General features: G+C 34.0%; 1 protein-coding gene across 3 annotated transcripts in view; it reads left to right on the top strand.

Annotated features, from left to right (window-relative positions):
• The window catches only part of LOC134546263 (large ribosomal subunit protein mL52), a 41,321-nt gene that overhangs the window by 12,477 nt on the left and 9,297 nt on the right, over positions 1-19,547 (top strand). Inside the window, exons 2-3 of one of the 3 annotated variants that reach the window (XR_010079119.1) lie at positions 188-7,255; positions 7,414-7,539. The exons of 1 other annotated variant lie outside the window; for it this stretch is intronic. The gene's annotated coding sequence lies outside the window, so the exon portion shown is untranslated. Of the gene's footprint in view, positions 1-187; positions 7,540-19,547 lie in introns of all 3 variants that reach the window. One more of the 3 variants, XR_010079118.1, reaches the window with a different exon arrangement.

Genomic DNA, 19,547 nt, shown 5'->3' with positions numbered 1-19,547 from the left:
CACCCTAAGACTGGATTTGCAAACTTTGCAAGAGTGTGAGTTACATAAATGTTTGTCAGTGTTATTTTTTTATTAAGGGTCTATAAAATGAACCGAAAACCCATTACTTATAGTTAAAAAGGTTTGTAGTTAGTCCAACTGTTGTTACTTAGTAGTTCAGACATAACATGAATTTTTTTCATTCCAGATTTCATGTTAGTGCATTTCATATGTCAGAATTTTTTTGATGACATGTGTATCTTCGTATGAACATTAGACAGTATGAGAACATTCCAAGTTGTAAATATATAATTCTGAGTTACTCAACAATTCAGTATAGTAATTTTAATTGTATACAATGGACAAGGACATTGATGAAGCTGTAAAGGAGAAACACAGGAAATTTCTTACTGGTGAAGTTATGCAAAATGTGAATTCACTTTCTCAAGAAAATTCAGGAACAAGCAAAATTGGTCATCAAACTATTTCAGGAACCAAACAGAGTAGTGAAATTATGACACAAAAAAGTTCAAAACAAAATATAAACATTTTGGCTGAAAGGAACTGTCCAGTGATAGAAATAAAAAAGTGTGATTCTGAATTCTATCATTGCATGAAAGCAGTTATTTCCAGAAGATCTTATCTCAATGTAGATACTGAGGAAATAAAGGAAAATTTATCGCAGAATGTATCAACTCATAAAAAATGCATTCAAAATTTGTGTCTGGAAGCTGCCAAAATGAAGAGGTACAAGACAATGTCATTAGTTCCTTCGGGGTCACTGCTTCAGTTGTTTAGTATATTGAAGGAAAACATTAATAAAGGAATGGACATGTTAACTACTAGCAATGTTATTAAATGTTCTGTTAAACCAAACATGGCTAAAAAAGAACTTACCACACTTGCAGACTCAGCACTAACAATGCTGTATATTTTAACTTCCCCTGACATCCCAAACACCATTTATAGTGAAGATGTACTTGAACAGATAGTAGCTTTTTTGAAGTATCTAATTGAAATATTTCACACTTCTGGATTCGAGACAGAAATATGGGAAACAAAGAATGATGAATATGAAATATTGCAAGAAGCAAATTTGTATGATAAACTTGAAAAAATGCTGATTCTTTTCTTGGAATTAATTGGTGGTGTACTTCTCCCAGAAAGTATTGCACGCAGTATCATATCATTGACAATTCAAGCATGCTACTGGTGTACTCCAACAACGTTTAGTCAAATTTTGTTCAAGTTGCATGGCAATATGTTTTCAAAATATGAAATACTTAAAATGGAGATGCTAGATAAAATTTTGGCCGCAAATGTGAGCATTTATACTAGTAATAAAAACATCCCGAAGTATGAATTACTTTCAGGAGAATCTATTCAGCGGTCAAGTGCTCTTTTTCTGCATGTCATGCATTGTGATCTATCTGTTCATGAATTCAGAAGGCACTGTTCAGAATCAAATGAAGGAATTTATCCTGGTGTGTCTAAACTACTAGATAAAGTAACGGATACATCAACTTACTTCTTTTCAACACTGATAGATGTTTGTGCTGAAAATGCTAATGGTTGTCTTGGTGTTATTGAGGAATTTGTCAGAGACCTATTAATGTTGACCAGCAAACCAGAGTGGCCAGTTGTGGAGATAATGCTGAACACCTTGGGAGCACTGTTACTTTCTAAGCTACCAGTAGCAATTGCAACTGCCTATAGAACTTTGGCTGTTCACATTCTTGGTCTAATTGTGATCAGCCTGAACAAGAAAGCCACAAAGCTACAGATAACATCAGAAATAGAGAAGAGCATTCAGACATTGTTGCCAAATGATAAATTAAATGTTGAAGGAAACCGCAAATATGTTTTCCAAAAAGTGTTGCTTGGTTATTTCTCAACACATGCCAAAGAAGATCAAGCTCGTCTTCTCCACTTAGCTATGTGGTACAGAGATGAAGTAAACATTTCCAGTACCACCCATTCAAAAAATGATGGGTGCTCAGTACCCTCTGACGGAAAGCAGAAGTGTGTAATGTCGAGCAAAGAGAAAGATGATTTACTACAGGTAACTGTAGATTGGAGACAATTTTTGGCTAGCCAAATTAAGGCAGAAACACTCAACCAAGACTTCAATGTCAACTATAAACATATGGAATGTGTATGCTGGGCTTTGTCATTATCAAGGTCTTATTCTTGCAGCATTTCTTCCTATGTTAGCCATATTGTATCCTTGTTGACTGATGTCTCAATTGTTGTTCGTACAAAAGCGATAAAATGTATAGTGCAAATTTCAGAAGCAGACGTAAGTATTTTGCAAGGAAAGGAACTCCTCTCCGCCATTGAAGTTTGCTTTCATGATCAGTCATCTTATGTACGTGAATCAACTGTGGAATTAGTGGGGAAGTTAATGATGTGTTATCCAGAAATGCCAGAATTTTATGATTTGCTCATGGCCCGAATAGTAGATTCAAACATTTCTGTTAGAAAACAAGTTTTAAGAACATTGAAATCCATTTGCTCTCATTATTTGAATCCTACTAAGGTTCCAGATGTGTGTTTCAAAATGATCAAGCGAATGAACGATGATGAAAGTGTCAAGAAACTGGTGGTAGAAGTGTTTCAAGACATGTGGTTTACACCTACAGACATGAAAAGTAGTTTGTTTTTTCGGACTCGTATTCTTGCAAGTGTAGTAGGGATGTCTGATAGCCTTGGTCTTAGTTGTTTAAGAGAGCTGTTCCACAGCATTAAAGCACTACAACTTAAAGAAGCTACAAGGTCCAAACTTACTGTACCTGAGAGGGGTTGTGAACAGTTAATTGCAATATTTGTTGAAATTATTAAGGATAGTTCGACAGGGAAACAGTATCTTTTGCAGTGTATTACTGCACTTCAGTTGCTGTCTCAAGTGTGGCCACAGCTGTTGGTGATGCATTCAGGAGAATTGAGAGCCTTCCTGTGTCAACAGTATCATGTCCCTGAGAACTATCAGGTTATAAGTAATGTTGCTCAAATTTTTGCTCACGTAGTGCCTTTCTTGAAGACTCCTAATGATTTTTTGGTGCAGTTGGAAGCAGACATAGAAAACCTTGTAATGTGTCATAATACAATGGTTATTGAAAACTGTATGTTGTGTCTTGCCTCTATTTACAATATTACTAAGAACCCTGAAGTTGTACACAAATATTTCAATAGATATTTTACATTCCTGTCAAAGAATTTTGATTGTACTGTGAATGAACCAATGAGCCCAAGGGTAAAAAAGTGTCATATGTTCCTCCAGACTGCATTGTATATAATTGGATTGTTGCTCAAACACTTTGATTTCACAGACAATTCCATTAATGCATGCATGTCGAAAGAAAATAAGACCAAGATGTTTGAAATATTGCTGCATTTCCTACAACAAAATGATTTGGTGATGCAGAAGTATGCACTGAAAGCTGTTGGTTCATTTTGCATCCAAAACAGGGATTTACTGATGCAGATGGAGTTGAAAAAGTGTTATAAGGATTTTCTCAAGGATGCCAGAACCCACGTAAGCATACGTGCTCAAATTTTGAAAAATGTTGAAACTTATTTAATTAGTGAAGAAACCAATTTGTCAAAAGACAATATTTGTATGCATCCTGCTGTGTCAAAGCAAGGAAGCTTGAAAATGATTGGTGATACTCTTTCTGGCTTAGCAACATGTGTAATTCAGAGTGTTTTACCAGAAATCCTGAACTCATTCTTGTGTTTTGATTGTGGTGTTCGGAGTACTGTGTTCAGCATAGTTCATCTTGCTCTCAGGCAAGGCCTAGTCTACCGACCACAAGTGCTTTCGCACGTGATTGCAATGACAACTGACGTTGACAACTATGTAAGGTGTGGAGCTGAATCACTCTTGAAAGATGCTAAAAAACACATTGGTGCACTTCAGAGCAAATTTCAGTCTGGCATATACCTATCCTTCAGCTTGCAAAAGATCTTGCAAAACCAAGAGACTGTTGGAATTATTCGTGGCTTTTTAATCAAGGAAGACGTTCCCATTGCTATGAATAATTTTATGTATTTGCTAGTTCGTCCTTTGAAGCAGTACAGAAATACATTCCTTTCTGTGTTAGTAAAAAATTTTGATAGCACAGCAAATAAATGTCTATCCCAAATGCTCTATCTTGCTGACAACTTGGCACATTTCTCGTACAGTACCCAAGATGAAGTTTTGTTTTTGCTGAACAACATCACTGTTGTCCTTTCAGTGTTCTGTTCAAGTCTGCTTGTGGTCTTTAACGAAAAGGTGAAATCAGACCAAAGGAGAACTGTTAATGTAGATGGCTGTGATGAAGGGATTGCGCTGCATTTGACCGAAAAAACTGAAGTGATTCAGGAGTTTGTTGATGCATCACAAGGATGCATATTGTTGTTGTTACTTAAAGAGCACTTACAAAAAATGTATGGAATAAATGATGAAAAGTTACTTCAGTACACTGCTTCTGCGTCAATAAAAGGTCGTGAGAGAGTTGTGAACAAGAGAGGAAATTTTTGCTTTGAGCCCAGCCCTGTTATCGAAAAGTTGAGGCATCCTGGTATGCAGAACAGTAGCCAGGATGATCTCAAACAGCAAGTGATGTACATTGAGCAGGTAATTCTTCGTTGTGAACATGGCGTTGGGAGAGACAGTGAGATCTCAGCCGTCGGAACAAACTGTGATGATGTGGTTGGTGCTACCCACTCTCTTGCAACAGAGTTGAATAACACTGTACAAAGTCCAGCAACAGTAAGTGGGCAAGATATTTCAAGAAAATCTAGGCGTCTCCAAAGAAAGGAAGATTTTCAACATGACATTGTTTGTTTAGAAGAGGAATGTGTGTGTAAGAAGAGAAAAGTTGGAAAGGAAAAACATTTACAATAAAATTCTATGAGATAATGTACCTTAGTTAAGGTTTGTCAAAAGTATTTGCTTGCTTTCCAAAATAACTACAGTTCCTGTAAGCTGTAAAAAAGATGGTTGGTTTGTTAATGTGTAGCAGAAATGCTTCATTAGTGTACATGAACTATAAATGTTAATTTTGTTGTTAATACTACTGTTAATACTTTTTCAGAGTTCAATTTTGTTCAATACTTCAAAAGTTTATGCAACAATGTTAAGTTATATCATTAAGATTATGCATTACCATTTAAGGGGAGTTATGTTATTTTTAATGTTATTCAATTTGAAGTTGTCTATCATTATGATTTTGACTGTTAAGTTTTTGGGTAGATTTATTATCCAGTGTAGGCATTGAGTACGTCTGTGTTCTCAGAATTTCTCGGAAATCATTTTCTATTGCCACAAACCATTTCCTCTGTGACAAATTTTGAACACTTTTTACTTTATTGCACCAAACAGGAATATGTTAATTTTGCAACGTTAGCTTTGAATACAGGACATGTCTGAATTTTAAGCTGTCAGTTTTCTTGACTATTGTGTCAATGTTTTCAAAATTTGGAAGGTATTTTTAAGGATTTTATGAATTGTTGCTCAACTGAGAACTTCAACTTCATGAAGTTTGTACATAATGACAATATTGGTGTATTACCAGTGAAATAGCATTTTGCATAATAATTTTGGGTCATTTGCTACTTTATTGCAAAATAAGTGTAATATATTTTTCTTGCTCAAACATTACACTTTTTTTTTGTGGCATATTCTGACCTTTCAGTACATTAAAAACAGTTTCTAAATGAGTTTTTACATTAAAAAATGTATGTTTTATTTTATACAGATTGTTACTACCTATAGCAAATAATTAAAGTATAGTGTCATCTCTTAACAGTGTCACAGGTGTCTGCATGTGTTACCTATAACTGCCTTAATCCTGTGCCAAATAACTACAGGTAGGCTGTGAACAGTCATAGTGATACTATCCTTCAGATGTAGGTATGTAGTTACATTTGTTTCTTCAAAATAATCATAATATATGTTTGATGAAGCAACAGTTTTGTAATATGATTCCAAAATAGTACTTCCCTATCTTCTTTCCCTCTTCACATACTTTTATGTTAGCAATTTCTTTAAATTACCTATAGTTTTCATCAAATGTTTCTATCTGCATTATCTACGACCACTTTTTATTTTCTTCCAAGTTGCTATTTGTGTTTGTTCAAAACTTAGGGTTATAATCTGTGTACAGTATATTGTATAGATGCCTGTTATTACTTTCATTGTCTACAGATAAAGTAGTTGTCGGAATCTTTTCATTAAATTATTTGGTCTGCATTTAGTTAGTGTTATCTTATTTTTTGTTTATTTTAGAACATTTAAAAATGTAAAAATGAATCAAGATAATATAGTATATTAACTACATTACAGGTACCCCAGTTACCTCTATATATATATAAGCAAGATACTTAGTTTTATTTTTCATTTGTTGGTGTCATATAAGTGAGTGTAAGTATTTTTTTACATGCTATATATTAAAAAGTTTTAATTATATAGCATATCATTCATGCAAATTGTGTCATCTTTCCTCTAAAATAGTAAATATGTGTGTCAAATTAATTGAACATTTTTGTTATGCACAATCATATTTTACAAATCACCAGTAAAAGTTTTTGTGTTAAATCCTAAAAAAAATAACTGTTTTTGTTGTTAAAGCTATACTAATGTTTTATTTTACATTTTCATTATCCCAAATTTCTTACCTGATGTTTGTTTGATTAAATTATCATCATAGTTTCAAAAAGGAAATAAATAAATAATGTTAAGAAATGTATTTTTTTGGGTTATGAATATGCTTATAAGAAAAAAATTTCAGTCTCATCGCATTGTTCTTATTTATTTCTAGCTCTACATATGAAGAGTGGAAATGTCAAACGTTCTAAGTGCCGATTTCTGAAAAAATAGTTTTATCTCACAGTACTGTTCTATGTGCCTAGTTTCGTATCCCAGCAATGTTACAAGTGCCATATACACCCTGGAAGTAGTTCAAACACTCGACAACAAATAGCGCCGGCCTATGTGCCAAGCGGTGCTGCCGTTCGGTGTTCTAAGTGCCAAGCAGCATGGATTGTTAGTGTATCATTACCGTCCTGTTGTTATGCGCAGTTACAAGCATGTATGATATTTTGTTGTGTCTATATGTGCTTGAGTGAATGCAAATTGAATTATTTTGTAATGGAAGTAAGTAATAGCAGTACGGGAAAGAAGAAATGCACTTGGAGAGATGATCAAAACAAAAGGCGAATATCGGGACAATCTTATGCGAGGAAGAAAACAAAAACTGTAATTCCTGAGAAACCATCGCCGAAGAATGAGGTTAGTAATCATTCAGAGTGATACAAGAATAATGATTTGGGGCTTAACTTTAATGCATCACTAAGACTACTACATTTCAGTTAAGTTACAATGTTATGTGTAATACAGCATATGCTGTTACGTGAAACATTCTAATTGTGTATGTAATATTGTTTTAGACAACCTGTAAATGCAGTTATCAATGCAGTAATAAACCTTGGCAGTGGAAGCTAAAACTGTTTAATGATTATTATGGATAACCAAGTGAAAACGAACAAGGAACATACCTGTTAGGACTAATGCAGGTAACTGAAATAGGTAGACGCAGACATGGTAAATATGACGATCCAGCAAACAGTCGTCGTCAGTGCACGTTAGGCTATTTAATACCGGACACAAATGGTACCACAAGACTGGTTTGTAAAACTACATTCGAAGACATTTTTGGGGTTGGACACAGATTTTTACAAACACTTCAAGCCAGAAAAAAAGGAGTATCCATCTACATAGACAACCGCGGTAAGAATTCCCGTCGAAACACATTAAGTGACTGTGACAGACAAAACATTAAAGATCACATAAACAGTTTCCCACGTGACCAAAGTCACTTCGGTCACGCTAAGTCATGTAAAGAGTATTTGAGGCCAGATTTGAATGTATCACGTCTTTATGAATGCTACAAATCTTTATATCCAGACAGTCATGTATCTTACAAACTTTACATGTCAGTGTTTAAAACATTGTTTGCACACGTGTCGTTTCATAAACAGCGCACAGACACATGCAAACAGTGTGACATGTTACATTTACAGATTCAGGCTAGTAATGAATGCTCACCAAAAGCTAAAATTTTACAGCAGGTACATCACAAAAAATACAAACGTGCTATGGAATTGATGGCCATTGACTCAGCTAATGCCAAACTGTCCACCTACGATAGCACAGTATGTAATGTCCATTGACATGCAGAAAGTATTGTCGGTACCGAAATTAACTTACGGCAATATGTATTACTGCAGGCAGTTGAGTTGTTACAATTTCGGGGTTCATGTCAGTGACCACAATAATGCTTTCATGTGTATGTGGAACGAAAGCATTGCTTCACGCGGTAGCTCCGAGGTTGCGTCATACTTACTGAAAGTTTTCAACTTGGGACATCTGAAACGTAAAAAACTTATAATCTGGTCAGACAACTGCGCTGGCCAGAATAAAAACAGCACGATTGTATTTTTAATGATGTTCCTAGTGAGTCTAGGGTGGTTTCAAGAAATTGTACACAAATTCTTGGTAAGTAGTCATAGTTATTTGAGTTGCGATAGAAACTTCGCTATTATAGAGAAACGAAGGAAGGTAAGCAACGCCTTTGTTCCCCACTATTTACATAAGATTGTTGAGTCAGCGAAAGCTGTAAATCCTTTTCATGTAGTTGCAATGGATTCATGTGACTTCTTTGATTTGAAGAATGTTGCAAACTCATTGCTGACATTGAGTAAATTTAACATTTCTAAGATCACAATGATTAAGGTTGCTCAAACCCATCCAACTCAATTAGCTATCAAAAACACTTACTCTGAATTGGAAGAGTGGCAAGCTTTCCCTGATTTAAAGTGAGGAAAAATCGTGGTTGATTTACAGAATGCTGTGCTTACTGTGAAAGAGCTACCCAGTGTGTCAACTGAGAAAAAAAAAGACCTGTTAACAATGATACCATTTCTTCCTGAAGAACACAGGGACTATTATAGACAGTTAGTTGGTACACCTGTGTAAAAATGTAATACACATTCTGTTACACTGGTTACATGTAACATTAGCCTATGTTCCATAAAGTGATGTTTTACAGCCTACCCTTCTGTGACTACACAGCATTCGTGTATTATTCTATCATTGTTTGTTCTACTACCTGTAAAATGTTTTTCTAATGGTGACCAGTAATGTTTGGTTTCTCCAAATGAAGTTTTGCGTTTAAATATGTGTTCACACTAATAATCGAATGTACTTATTATTCAACCCTGAATATATACGGCAATCATAATGGCACTTGGACCCGATAATCACTTCATTTGGCACATATAACGTTCTTATTTTATTGCTTTCTTTGCTCTATGTCATTGCTTTTATGGTAATGGCACACTATACAACTAATACTTTTAATGCTGAAGAATCTTCCTTCATGTTGTGGCAGTATGTACTATGTTAAGTATTAACAGACTCAGGTTTTTTGCTTCTCCTGTAAAATTATTAAGATGGCACTTAGAACGTTTGACATTTCCACTCTTCATATGAGATTTATTTATTATCATCAAATATTTTAGATTATATTCCTCATTTGTAGGTTATCACAAATTTGCAAATAATGTTTTGGTTGGCTCTTTATGTATATTTTAAATTTTGTTAAAAGTTTGTTAACATGAGACTATATCTTAATTGTTACCAGATTTGTGATGAAAGAAAAAATAAATATATTTTATAAATATATTGATTAACTTATACGTATATGTATGTAATTTTTACATTCAAGCATGCTTATAAAGTTTTTTTAATAATAGATGAAAAACAAGGATGGTTTGATAATAGATCGTGTTGACTTCATCTGTATTCGTAGTCATGAAGAATGCACCCTATGAATAAATAATTTGTGGTTTCAAATCATGCTGACAATGATTCATTGCTCAACAGTTGTTTACACAGAAGTTTACCAAGTAAGAAATAACAGTAAAAATACTGATAACCGGAAAGGTTAAAAAATTAAAATTAAAAAAATTCACCATGTCAATGTGCCTGTGCATTCAAGGTGTGTTGTCCAGAAAAAATTGGTCAATCTACGATTTGAACTGATTCCGCATTGTGCCCATTCACCAGATCTAACTCCTTCGAACAACCCTCTATTTCCAAAACTTTCCTGGCAGGATGAAAATTTCAGTCAACAGAAGTTGTTTACAGGAAGTAAAAAAGTATTTTGCAAACCTTGGGGAAAAAAACCATTTCCGCGAAGAAATTAGGTAGCTGGTAAAATGTGGGGGAAGCTCATTGAACTTCGAGGGAGGGGACTAAGTAAAAAAAAAAAAAATTAGGAAATTCAAATTGTTATACTAGAAGTCATAACTTATCAAACCAGCCTCATAGGTGTTTTTAAATGAAAATATTGAGATACAGCAGTCTGAAAATTCCAGTTTCATTCACATTGAAGGACTTCAAATTAATATTTATGCAATGCTAAATTTCGTGAAATTAGGCTTCCCATGTAGAATGAAGAATTTTTTTCTTTCAAAAATATATTATGAATAACTTAAGTAGTTTCCTGTAAGAACATGTATCCCAAACACCTTACAGCACTATTTTGTGTCAGGCAGGTGGACCCCTTTAATGTTTCAAGCATAGTTTTGTGTGTAAAATTAGGCCAAAGCAAAGGAAGAACATTCAGGGTTCCTTCAGACTATGGGAAACAGGTAAAACTTAGTTGGCCTACAGACATGGAAAAAACTGGGAGATTAACAATATGTATTTTGGTTGCAAAACAGTATCCATAATTTTTTACACTTTTTAGTATTATAATGTCTTAAAACAATATGTATTTAAATCATAAATTGGTGGACCGTTAATCTTTAGCTGATATTTACTAACATTAATTAACTTAATGAAAATGATGCAAACAACGGTTTATTAATTTGAAGCACAATCAAATATATAGTCATGTGCCTGATAACAATTTGAATTAATATTGTCTCTTTTCAAAGTGCTTTATAATTATTATATTAGTGGCTTTTTTCCCTTACGGACTGACAAATTTAGTTGGGTGATTGCCAAAATAAGGTACCTAAACTATGTATGGTTTGAAAAAAATAGTAATTTTATTTTATACACCTGTAAAGATTCTTAAATATTCCCCTGGTTGCGCCAAATTCAGTACAATAAGTGGTCAAGATCGATACATTAAATTGAATCAATAAAACGTAAATTGAATTTTGGGGCTGTCCACGGAGTGGACTCTACTGTCCACCGAGTGGACAAATTTAACCTTACCATTGATTTTGGTACTTATTTTAGTGCGTGGTAATGTACACAGAGTCTGTACTTCTTGATAATTTTTACAGTTAAAACTCGTAACATAGTTCTCTTTTCTTTTTTTAAGATTTCTCAGTTTTAAAACTGTCTTTTATTTGGTCACGGATAACTTCAGCAAACAAAACTTTCTTTTTAACTTCTTCTGAATTAGTGTTGTTATTACTAAATAACTTTTCCACTCTCTTCCTAGGGGTTAGAGTATCTGCATTAGGTTGTAATGAATCTCGTATTCTCTTTATTCTTTTTTTGTATCTTTCAAGTTTTCTTCGTAGTCTCTCATTGTCCTTTTCCAACTTCCGTTTTTCTTACATTTTCTTCCTGTTTTTCCTTGAACGCTTTTTTCCACATTCAACTCTGCAAGTTGAGGGTACTACAGCATCTGAAATTTCTGGTGGCGTTTCAGGAGAATTAATTTTTAATTCTTCTTCAGTTTCTTTCGCTTTTTTTTTTCTCTTTTCGTTGATGTCGTTTCCGGTCTCTCCATTCTTTCCTGACTGATCGTTCATCCTTTTCACTCATATTCAAAATTAATTTTTTCCTCATGTGGTATGTTTCCCTTTCTTTAGCTTTTTCTTCTTCATACTTTCTTGGGTTGTTAGTTAACCTTTCTTTAGCCTTTCTCATGCTGATATTTTTCTGTCCCCTTCGTTTTTTTATCTTATCAGCGTAATTTGAAGTTTTCTTTTTTATGGGAGCCATTCTGCAAGATAAATACAAAATCTATCAGAATGTTTATTGGGCTCTGTTGTAATCATAAAACATCTGAAAGAGTAAAATTAATGCTTTTTTTTTTAATGAGGATAGATAGACCACAACCGTGCTGCATGAACATTTGTCAAAGCAGAAAATAATCAATTCAGCAGATTGCAAGGTAAATTATTATGAACATTTAAGGTATTACAAAATCATGTACCTGTGACAATATTTAAATTGTCAAATATCTTTCTACACAAGTATACTGGATCTAATGAATGTAACAAACACAGTACTTAGTGCAGCTGTATGGTAATTTTCATAATTAATGCATAAATTTCATCAATGATTAAGTACATAAATATGTTATGGTCTGTTAATAGGCCTATGCTGCAATGTCAGCAGTTCTGGTACTCGAAATAGCACTAACACTTCCATACAGTTCTCATTAATTTAACTCTGGAAATATTTCACTACGTGTACAATGATGTCCCCTCCGTAGCCTGTGAATTCCACGGAGGGGACGTCCACGGAGGGGACAGAAACTGTACTTTTTGTTTTCTAGTTCTTTAATTTTTAAGGTTAGAATATCACTGCATTTGTAAAAGATATTTATACGTGGTACTTTTTATCTATTCATCTATTAGAAGTGACAGATATCATTTCTCACCTTCAAAAAGTTGTCCACAGAGTGGACTAAGCGATCTTGACCAACCGTTAAATCACATGGATCAACTAATGTAAATACCCATAAACCACCAATCATCCACTTATGACTTGATAGAAAACAAGATAGATTCTTTTCCCTCCTTTTGGGTAGGGTTCAGTGGCCAGTGCTGCACCCTGGAGGTTTATATTGAAACTATTTTGTATGTCCACACAAAGGACCCATTTCCTGGGGACAATTAATAAACATTAATCTTACTTGAAAATTCAAACCTTTGCAGTCCAGCAATTTTATGAATTCTTTTTTTAATCTTTGGATATTATAATTTAAAGAATTAATATTAAATAACATAAAATTATATTGTTGTGGATAAATAAAATGTTATCAAACTGTACTTGGGGACAGTCCACGGAGGGGACATTTAGCACTTTCTTGGTCTCACATCTTAAATACAAAAACATTTATTTAAGAAATAATATAAATTATAGGCTTCTATTACATTCAAGCATATATCTTATTGTAAAAATTACTATTAATACAAATGTATAATATTTTTAAGGCCTAGAGACATGCTTTAGGTACCTTATTTTGGCAAACACCCAGTTACATATGTTGATGTAAATAACAGAACAGTGCACACTATGCAGTGTGCATGAAAACATATTACAGTAAATTTTACATTTTATGCATTCTTGTGGAAATGTGTTTAAATATATCTGTAAACCTATGTGACAGGGGAAATATTTTAGGTGGAACAAGGAGAACAGGGAAAAAATCAGGGAAATTGATGAACGTAAGAGTGATGGAACTCCGCAGAATTCTTTTATTGGAACATCCCTGACACTTAAGTATTATGAAATATAGGTAGGCAGAACTACATCTGTTGGATGTAGTATTTTTTTATTTGAACAGTCCCCCAGTATTTTGAAACATGGGCAGGTAGATTTACATCTGAATCCAGCCATTTTGACGAGTGTCTATTGTAAAATGTCTTAATGTCAACCACTTTATAGTGATGGGCAAACAACTTGCACTAAAACAGTGGAAACTGAGCCCCATTACAGTCATAAATATTATTGGAGCTGCCTATTGTGGCTGGTGTGAGATGCTGAGAATTTCTTTGAAGACAATTGGATGCATTTTGGCAGCAAGAAAACTAACCATAAATGTTTTGCAGTAAAGTTAGGGCCCATAAGATTGGAATCAGATCAAGATATCCGAGTTGTGTCTATTCATAAAAAGCATTGTAGTTCATTTTTAGAATTTGTTTTTAAACTGTATTTCAGGAAAGTGAAAATGGCTAAAGTGTGTGTTTTCTAAGTAACTTTTGTCTTCATTTCTCATTTGTCTTCTTTTCTAATGTTATGGTTGTTGCTCGAATTTCATAGTTACCTTATGCATAACGGGAAGATTGTGTGCCAGTTCATAACCTCGTGCGTAGAGGTGATATTGCTCTAGCACCGAGTGAGTATAGACCTTATCATCCCACCTCACCAACTTAAATACAACCCTGACTAGGCAAGTCCCTTCAACAAATAAAAAGGCAAAGGAGTGCCATAAACCTGGACGTCCACATGCACTACCACTGTTTAAAACTGAACTGAAGGGCAGTTAAACTGTGTCTATCCAGACTAACTGGGCCCAAAGGCAATCCAGACAGTCAATAATCCGTATAATCTTGGTAATATAGGTAATAGGCAAAACAAAATCCTTAAATAAGCAGACTTACCATTTATTACTATAAAAAAACTAAGTTTTGTAATAAAAATACGTAGTACACGTGTCCTATATTGTTTGCAAGATATTTTAAAAATATATAAAGATAACTTTTATCATAATTTCTCAACAAAGAATTTGTCCACTTTTTTTTTTTTCAAACATGTATGGCTTTGAATGAAACACAGTAATGCAAAACGCATTATCTATACTAATATTATAAAGCTGAAGAGTTTGTTTGTTTGTTTGTTTACTTGAATGCGCTAATCTCAGGAACCACTGGTCTGATTTGAAAAATTCTTTCAGTGTTGGATAGTACATTTATCGATAAAGGTTATAGGCTATATTATATTATCAGTAACATTAGGGATCCTTACTAAAAGTCCAATTTAGAATCAAATGCGTTGGAGGGGGTTAGAAACAACATGCAGTACGAAGTGTGTGTTGACAATGCCGCAGGTGCTAGAAGTTTATTAAGCGAAATACCACTCACTGACTCACTCATCACGAGATCTCTAAAACTATACACCCGATTGACTTGAAATTTAGCATAGTTACTCATTTTGTGATGTAGACGCTCACTAAGAACGGATTCTGCGGAAATCCGATCCCAAGGGGAGTTTTGAGGGCGTAATATATCAAAATTTCCAGTTTTTGGTAGGAAATCACCAAGGCAACGGCTGTTGCTTTGTTGATGCTTCATTCGTCTCTATGGCAACGACTATTTCATTGTTAGTGCAGTCCTCATCACCGTTGAAATTTTGCGGGTACTTTAAATATCAAAAATTGCCCTTTTTTTTTTTTTTCAAGTATATATATTTTACAGACTTGAAACTTCACAGTAATGTTCCTTATGTTACGCAGGATGACATTTTCTGAAAATTAGATCCCATGGGTGGTTAAAACCAGGCAACAGTGGGTACTTTGTCTGCATGAGAACAGGATTTTGCATTGTTCATGCCTTCTGCGTCTCTATGGTAACGGGCATCGCGCGGCAGTGGCGTACCCACAATGAGCGGCGCAAGAGTGATCTGCCTGTAGACTGCCGTAGCGAAGTACGGGTACATCAGTTGTACGTTGCGTGCACGAGTCGGGAAACCATCGGTGCTATTCATTTTCTCTCCGGTACATTATACAGCATTGTAATAAATTTTCACAGAATTTTTTTTATTTACCATTACTGTAAATGGGAGATGTGGCTTGATTTTTTTTCTATTAGTATAGCCGTGCGAAGCCTGGTCGGGCAGCTAGTCATTAATAGTTCAACTGGAGCGGTGCCGGGCTGATGCTACAAGTACACCATGATGTCTGTCAGTTGGTGCACTTTCTTAAACTCAACAGAAAGCATTTTGTTACCATAATTCTACCATCTATGCAGGAACTATACATCGACTCAAACTAAAAAGTGAATATTTGGCGTACTTATAGTTACGTTCTTGTGAACATTAAATAAAATGTCCACAAATCTGATCCGGATTATCAAGAGATCCGTATTAACGAGGGCCGGATTAACTAAGTTTCACTGTATTTGCTCAGTTATCTTGAACACCACTTACATGGTGAAGGGTGTCAAAGGGTCACGAAAGTCATGGAAAAGTCATGAAATCAAGTGTGTGGTCAAAAAAATGTTTCAACTGTGTTGAAAGATACTTAACTTCAATTTTCAGTCACCTTTTGCCATCTCTTGTTTTGTTTTTTTATGCATCACTTCAGTTAATAAGCGCACATTTATTTAACACTATTTCACTTTGATCACATTAAAATTATCTCTGAAAAAGTTTTATCTTTCTTACATGAAACTCAGCATATTCCTGCGAAGAGTAGGTCTAGTTCATATTATGTTAAATTTTTCTTATTTTATATACCTGTAACATAAAAAGTTGTGAGGAAATTTTATCAAAAGGTTCTGATAGTCTTGAAAATGCTTCTCCAAGTTGTAGTAGGCACCAGGCTAGAAGTTAAACTGAGGAAATTCTATTGTATGAACAAGGTTTGAAGAGAACATAGCAGGTAGGAAATTCATGATGTTTTGTAGATACCTGTATTTGTACTTTTGAGTCATTACGTAATATAGGTGTGTATATATTATATTAAGGTGGTGGTAAAATTTTAATAGTATTGATTTTAAGAGTTTTGTAGAAAATATGCTTTTTAATAGTATTCACTTTCTGTAATAATTTGTAAATTAGGTTTTAAAACCTGTAATGCAATACTTTCAAACAGAAATTAGTCAACAATTAGAATACATTTATTTTGGAAAAAATTGTTAGTTTAATTAAGTAGGCCTATTTTCATTTTTGAGTAATTTATAGTAATAATTTTAATTTCATCATGAAATGTTAAAATGCCAAGATTATCCATAATAGGGTCAGCGATGGAAAAATTGTTGGCAAGGCGTTGGAAATGTTATGCTTTCGGCATGTCTGAACTAAGGATATATTGATTGTTTGAATAGAGGAGAACTCATTGCCTATTCCTCTGCAACTCACTTCTCCAATGGTTATCTTTCTGGGTATTTGAGGGCTAAGCTTGAGAGTACAAACATTGATGATACCCACTGGTACATACATTAGCCTAGCATCATTAAACCTGTATGCAATGATTTATCTGGCATTGAGCATCTATGGGAGTTCTCATTTCATGGAGTGTGCACTAATAAAAAACTTATGCTTTATGTTATTTTTAAAATTTAATATTTCCCACCAAAAGTTTTGTCCCTATGAAAATACCAGTTCTTTGTGAGAGACAATTCAACAATTCAATTTTTAAAGGGATACATTTCCTAAAACAGTTCTGTACATTCATTGTCCGAGAGCGAAGTACACAGGCCTGTTCGTGTCTTTCAGAAGTCTCTCTTTTTGTTAAGATTCTCTGATGTTTGATGGCAAGATCTCTTTCAGGTTGTGGGACAACTGTTTTCAATTCCATTAATGTAAAGCTGTAAACATTTTTAAGTATTTATATATTTTAAATGGTAATGGTTAGAGATACAGTAGAATCCTGCTAATCCGAACTAATTGGGACCGAACCCTGTTCGGATTAGGCGGAATTTTGTCATATAATGCCAAATATTGTCTTTTTGAGGCATATTTAGTGTCTGATATATCAAATATGTAAGGAAGGACAGACGAAAAATATACCTTTATTATTTAGCCTACATATTTAGTGTCATATAATATTTTTAATTAATCACATAGATAGATAGATACATTATAATTTCTTTGTACATATAAATAAACGCACATTACTTGAAAAAACTTGTTTTTCTTTACTTTTCTTAGTTCTTAAATGATATAAAATTTTTTTTTATCCTAGCCCTGTTCGGATTAGGCGGATTTTCGGATTAGCGGGGTTCGGATTAGCGGGACTCTACTGTTTTTTACCATAACAAAGTATGTAGCTAAAAATACTTGTTTTTTGACTTCGGCAGGCTGTCTAAATCCTTCTGGCCATTCTTGATTATCCTTTCCTGTGTTCTAATTTGTCTATGTTCTTTCTAGTTCTTATTTAGGCATTCTCTTATCCTTCACTGCCATCTTATATCCAAACTACTTAAATCACTCCTCATTTGCATTTTTATAATTTTTCTAATAGTTAATTGTTAAATGTCTTCACATCTTTCAGGAGTCTTAATTTTAATTTATAAATACTTGCACAATGTTAATATGAAATCTTTGTTTTTAAAGATGACATTTTAAGCTTTTCTCCCTTCTGTAAGACCTTAAAACACACATAATGTATAAAGGGAAAAAAAAAATTTCGTTGCTAACTCTTGTATTGTTAATTGTTCCGTGATTGCTTCTTAGTAGCATGCAGCTATTCAACACCACTCAGGGTAGGTGCTGATTTTATAACGTTACTTCACAGGGGCAGTTTGATTTGCTGAAACTGTAGCAGCACAAATCTAATTTAAAAACATTATTGGTGTTATTTGCAAGACAGCAGCGGTGGAACATTGCATAGTGGGTGTAGTACTATCCTAGAAATGTTGAAGTTTTAAAGTAGATGGCATGCTTGTGCAGCCATTGTCTAATAAACTATCTTGGCTTTCAAGGTTGAACCACAGAGTTAGTAAAGGAGGCACAGACGTTGCTCCCATGTTTGTGAAAAGTTCCTTATTAAATGGTTCACTTTTGGGTGTGGTCGGTGGGAAGTCGGTAGCAACTTCAGCCAATAAAGACTATGAATATTTAAAAAAAAGTATTGTTAGTATTTAGTTGTGGCTGTATCCCACATCAGGGCCGGAACTAGGAGATTCGTTAGGGGGGGCAAAGCTTAATTTGCCGCCCCCTTCTTACCAACATTATAAAATACCCTTTTTCGTTAGAAGCGGTGGTTGAAATGATACCATTCATTTATACATAATTGAGAACTTTTATTTATCAAGTACACTAATTGTAAAACTAACACAATTACATTTTTATTATAATGAAGTAGACTGTTATCAAACTATTGTTTATTGTTTGCACAACAGTGAAAATAAATGTCTTACCAATAAGTTTATTAAGTACTAAAATTACATAAGGAACATGTGCTTCTGAATTAAGTATAATATTGTATTGATAACCATACAAAGAAATTCAGTTCAAAATTTAATTTTTCGAGCATGATTAGCTGCAAAAGTGTTAATAATATCATCAAAATTTATCAAAGCAGCTCGTTTGTGTTCAATAGATATAAATAATACTTATATTTGTTAATCTCTGCTGGCCCATCATGCTTCTCAAATAGCTTTTAATAAGTTTAAGTTTACTAAAACTTCTTTCACCTGACGCAATTGTAACTGGAAGGGTGAAAAACATTCTCAGAGCAGTAGTAATGTTAGGATGTGTCTCCTCCAATTTAATTTTGTAGATAAGGCTCAACATTGTTGATGCTGTAGCATTTTTGAATTCATAGTCTACTGTTAATGCATGGTGCTTAAAACTTTCAATTTCAAATACGAATTCTTCTTTGTTAAGATCGGCCCTGTGTTTCCTAATTCTTCTGCTTTGACTTTTAAATCTTCTACTTCCATTTTATGAATTTGAACACCACTAAAAAATCCAAACTTATTGTTAATGTTCTCCAAAGCCTTAAACCTGTTACTCAGTTCCATAATTAATCTGTCAATGACTTTCAACATTACATTTGGACATACGCCATTGCTAAGCACTTTTTCTGTAAGAAAACTAA

The sequence above is a fragment of the Bacillus rossius genome, chromosome 1, assembly GCF_032445375.1.
Source record: "Bacillus rossius redtenbacheri isolate Brsri chromosome 1, Brsri_v3, whole genome shotgun sequence".
Lineage (NCBI taxonomy): Eukaryota > Metazoa > Arthropoda > Insecta > Phasmatodea > Bacillidae > Bacillus > Bacillus rossius.
Note: the sequence above shows the minus strand (reverse complement) of the source record. Positions and strands in the feature narration are given on the sequence as shown.